The following is a 6,000-nucleotide window of genomic DNA, read 5'->3' as shown; positions in this document are numbered from 1 at the left end:
CTGTAATAGTTATCCCATGAGGACGCGGTGTGTCAGTGTAAGATCATCCCGATGGCCAGAGGCCAGAGGCGATCTTACACTGACAAACCAAGTCCTCATGGGATAACTATTTTACATCCCAGCTATTCTAGATTAGATAAAAAATCATTTACGCTTCATAAAATTTAGTTTAGAACGCCACACAATCATAATAATATACTTTATATATTACTATATAGTATATACCCTTTATGCGCCCCGGACACAATGTTTAAATATGTTAAATTAACAGGGAGTTTGTATCCAGTCGTCCTTGTGTAGGGGTATGAATCGTGGGTCTATATGCTTAAGGTCTTGAGTTCGAATCCCAGCATAGACACTGGATTTCATACAGAAAATATTCGTAATGCAAACAATATTTATGTGAGCACAGACATATATATATAAAAATTACATAGAAGTGTTATCAATTATTAGCAAAAAGTTCAGATTTTGGAAATCAAACTAAAAATAGACAAGATAATATAGAGATACATATTGCCATACAAAAGTAGTGATAAGGTATCAATATGATGACAGAAAAATATATAGACGCTATAAAATTGTATTCCAAATTTTAACAACAAAAAATCTTTTGAAATTGTTATGCATCTGGAAATTTGAGATAATGACATTTTCCCAGTTTTATCAAAACTAATTGCTCTTTTTAGAGCAAGAGAAAAGATAAAACATTTATGTATTACTTATATGTAAATCAGATGTAATCGTCTCATATCTTCGGCGATACAGGGTATATAAAGAATGCGGAGGGGTTAAACATTTTTGAAATGCTCAACCCTCAACATAACTTTAGACGGTGGTTTTAAGAACAAACTGTAAAAATCAGTTGCAAATGGCTTAACTCAATAGATCGGTACAAATCTCGAACAAACAAACTAGCATAAAAACAATACCCACAAAGTACCGATATAAGAGTACTCGCAGTTATTAATATCTAGTTTAAAGCCAATAACAACTGATAAATAAATCTTGTTTTTCCAGACTAAAGTATCAAGCATTACAATGTTGGATTAAGACGTACGTACATTGTGTGTGTTAAGCAGGACTGTGTACTTAATTTTTAATGGAAAATACATACTTAATGTTTCGTTTACTATTTGTCTTGATGATGAATTGCTTTATCGAAAATACTACTGTGATCAACTGTATATTATACTTGGTCACACAGTAATAAAACACTATGATAGCTTCCTTTCAATAAAAAAATGTAAAATACGTATTACTATCTAGACATTACAATTAGCAATGTATATCTACGGAACTCTGGAAGAGATATCTTATACCCATGTTTCTTATAAATTTTTTCAAAATGATCATATTAAAGCTTATAGATTATTTATTTCGCTGTTTACTATATATTCCATGCAAATCAAACTTTATTGTCAATGGGATATAGTACAGGAGCGGAATAAGTTTGTACGTGTTTTTTTTGTTTTTTTTTTTAATGTATTTTGTTTGGTGGGTGGAAGTGTTTTCACCATGCCTCTATTCAGTAGAATAATTGTGTTATATTGCATTGTACTGGTTTTATTACTTCTCTTAGTTTTCTTATCCCTACTTTGAAAACTCCGCGTTTCGCTACTGTAATGCATATAAATCTTAGATATTATTTACGGTAAAAAACTAAATTTAGCATGAACGGATATTGTAAACATTTTGATTATTGGGTGTAGTGAATTTTATCACAAACACGTCTGGTTAATGATTGAAGACTTAGTTCAAATCTATTTTGATATATTTCTTCATTTTTAAGGGGGGAAATTAACAGATTTTCGAAATATATTTTGTCAGTATTCTTATATTGGGCTTAGTGATTTTATATTTAGTCTACTTTAGCACAAACTAGCATTATGAGTAAAGGGTTGCCTCCCTTTTTTTAAATTGCTGATCTGCATTTAACTTGACAGCCTACAAAACGAAAGTACTTGGCAATTGGAACAAAATGACATGCCTAACAACAGATCATTTTAAAAACAATGCTACATACAGTATGTCGTTATTTTTTAATATTCCTGTTGATCGGATGGCTCTTAATGCTTCTCCGTATTAATACATCACTGGCTTTCAAATTTTTATACATTAACGTTCTTGATGAAGGTATTTTCAAAAATGCAAAACGAATCATTAGTACCAAGATTGAACCAAATACGCATTTTGACAATTAATGTATCTTCAGTGATGCTTGAGGCGAAAATTTTCGAAAATCCAAAACCTTACACAAACGTTGAAGAGCTGAACAAATCGAAAAGGCACTAAAGTATATACAAATCAGGACAAGGAATCAGAGCTTTAAACCTACATTATTTTTGGTTGTAATGCCACTCATTTCTTATCGTATAATTGTAGCGACAATTAAAACAACCATTCTTGGACAGTATAACTTTTGAAAAACATTGACAAAAGAGGTTACAATTGCTCAAAAACACATTTCCCTAGGGTTTCTAGACGGCACTACTCTTTTGAAAGCCATAGATGTATAAATATTTGAGTACGTAAATTATGTGTGCAACATTGGAGATGAAGTAAAACTTAATTTCTTCTTTAGTGTCCTGCATGTTTTAGAAAAACATTTTATATTACACTACATGCACTAGTGGTAGAAGAAGTATCAACAAATATTCGGATAATTGCGAAATAACTGAAACCTAATATGATTTATGTCATCAGAAGTAGATAATATTGACAACTGCCTGACGTTTTCAAATGTCATTTTTTTAATGAAATTAACATGTTATCTATTTCAATTGGCTTATTTTTCTTTTATTTCAAACATTGCACCATTAATTAAAATATATATTTGAGAATTTAATATTCTTACATGAATGCGGAAATTTTTTAACTTTTATGGTATTATCCGATCCGGCAATTTTAATGTAACAAACTATATCATGTTACACAAAAACATATCATAGTGTATATCACGTGAATAAATTGTTTTTATCATGCACTTTTTTAATTAATTGATGTAAACAAGTTCTAATATGTTTTGAAATAAAATAATCATTAAGGTAAAAAAATGTACATGCACATGTATCATAATTAGATATGTGAATTACGATTGTTCTAGCTATAATATGAAGCGTTATAATTCAAGAAAAAAAGGCCAGAATCAAAACACAGCATTTGTTTCTACAATAAACTGACATTCGGAAAGATGTAAACCATTGGATTTTTTTTTTTTGCGGTCTGGCAAGGGGGGGTGTTGAAATAAATATATAAATATAATGGCCCAAGACATGATGAAAATGAATCTTCTGCAACAAGAAATGCAGGAAAAATATGTGCACAAAAGCAAAAATAAACTTTTGCGCGGCCAAAAAAAAATGCATGCATAGCAACAATAGAAAATCTGTATCCGTATGACAAACACATAACTACATTTAATTGATAAATTGAAAAAAAATTACAGTTATTTTGGTGATATTTTTGCTTTAAATAATCAAGAATCTTCTAATTTTTTGCGCAGAAATTTACCTACGTGAACTTACGTTAGGTACATCTAATACAGGCACCAATAGTTGTCCTTTCTCAGATTTGTATATTTTAGTTTTACACGGGAAACTATATACAAGAGTTTCGACAAAAGAGAGGATTTTTCGCCCCCAATTGTTGATTTTCGCTTTTTGGACGGTGATTTTCCTTTGGCCCCTAAAATGTTTTTTTTTTTCACAATCTGTTTCAGTAAGCCCTTGTCTGTAGTCGCGTTTTGGATCCCAATGAACGTAGTTTATGTATAACTGGAAAATTAATAAGTCAGGAATTTCGTCACCACAAATTAATCAAAACCTTTACTAAATGTTTTCATATATACCTAAAGATTTGCAGCTTCTATAACTATTTTCAAGGACTCATGCACTTTGGGAAGCGTATTATATGATTTTCGTGTTCACACCACGTGTGAATATCTTTTATGAGGCACGCTCGAGCCGTGAGTGTGTAATGTCACCAATATGAAACGTGTAAAAGCTTAAACTTAAAAGGGCGTTATAAGAACGACTCAAATCTTTGAGGTCAACTAGCCGGAGATAGTGGCTACTTTTGTTGTAAAACAAATTACTTTTTTATGAAATAAAAAATTAAAGATAGTATGATATTTACCATGCCACTTCTTATCCACTGACTACTTGCGAAATAAGCGTTTTTAATCCTGAGATTAAACTAAAACTTTGCCTCTATCTCGAAAAGTTTTACAGACGTACACAGTGTAAAAGCATCTTTGGTATTGCAGTTAACCAAGAGCATGTTCAGTTAAGAAACTTTCTTCAAAACCTATAATGAGGAGTTTCTTTACACTTGTAAAAACTAGAATTTCAAAGAAGCTAGAATATTTATTTTCACATTCAGGTATATTGATGATGTTATTTTTTAACAATCCAAACTTTTCTGATTGAGTCCCATTAATATATCCTTATGAACTAGAGATTAAAGAAACCAAACATAGAGCCAAGGCTACGTGTTGAAGACCGTACTGTGACCTATAATGGTTTACTTTTATAAATTTTTACTTGGATGGAGAGTTGTCTCATTGGCACTCATACCACATCTTCTTATATCTATATACAACATTATTTCTAGACATTTACCTTGAATTTGACAACAGCGGTCATCTCAGTACAAGACTCTATGACAAACGAGACGATTTGAATTTTAAATTAACCTTTCCTTAGAAGCAATATACTAACTTTACCCACATATGGAGTATAATTTTTTAACTCATACGATATTCAAGAGCTTGTAGCTGCTACTCAGACTTTGTAAAAAGTAATCGGTGTATGATAAAAAAAAATACTGAGCATGGGTTTTGTCAAAAAACATCTTGTCCTTTTTCTCAAAAGTTCATCGGAAAGTACGAAGACCTAGTAGATAAATATTCAGTGTCTAATTCACAAATAATACAAGATGGTGTTGAGTTATAGATTCTAGGTGCTAAAGTTCTTAATCATTTTTTTTATATTAGTTTCCCCGTTGTTTGTTTTGTTGACCTTTGACGTGACGTGTTTATGCATCACGCCTCCGGGTTTTTGAATTTTGACTTTGAGCATTCCTGGTGGAGATAGGTCCTGATGTGCGATTGGGACACGAAGTGTATACTATAAACGTTATGTTCTATAAACGATTACAACACTTTTTTCTTGACGTCATTGTCAATTTCGCTTTCTTTTTCTGTTGGTGTTTTTGTTAGAATTATTTGTAAGTTTGTTCGATTTTTTTTTGGCTAGCTGTGTTGTATGTTTGTGATGTATGTTTACACATTTTTAGCTGCTGGATCGCAACTATTGTCACATTAACTGTCTGTTTGGGTTGCTGACCCAATTTTGTCAATATGACGGAATTATAAACAACTGTCATACGAGTGGGAAGTTTAACCTCCATTTTCTTCATAAAATGCCTGTTCCAAGTCAGGAATATGACAATTGCTTTTTACTTGTTCCGATGATTGATAGCGTTTGATTTTAGTAGTCTTTATGGACTTCCAATTTTTGAATTTGCCTAGGAGGTCCGTATTTTTGTTATACTTTTTTTATTACGATATAAAAATATGAAGATGTGGTATGATCGCCAATGAGAAAACTCTCCACAAGAGACACAGAAGTTAACAACTATAGGTCACCGCACAAAAAAACCTTTTTTCATTTGTTTTTATTAACATCATGCATATGCTGTAAATGTTAATATTTGTGAAACATTACTGTTAAAAGCTTTTAATGCAATTTGATAAACAATATAACAGACAGATATCGAGAAATTATAACAGACGTCTTTTAAAAAACTTCTACTTGTATAGAGATCCCTTTTAATCAGTATTGGTTCCGATTTAAACAGATATTTTTGATTTTGTAACCATTATTGCTTTAAAAATTATGTTTCTATCTGCATTTGCTTCACCTATTTTCCTATAGATCAGAATGTTGCTCATAAACGTCGAATCTTTCATTCTAAAACATGTTATACATTATCCAG

Source organism: Mytilus californianus, unplaced genomic scaffold, assembly GCF_021869535.1.
Source record: "Mytilus californianus isolate M0D057914Y unplaced genomic scaffold, xbMytCali1.0.p SCAF_13, whole genome shotgun sequence".
NCBI classification, from domain to species: Eukaryota; Metazoa; Mollusca; class Bivalvia; order Mytilida; family Mytilidae; genus Mytilus; species Mytilus californianus.
This window is presented reverse-complemented; position numbering follows the sequence as displayed.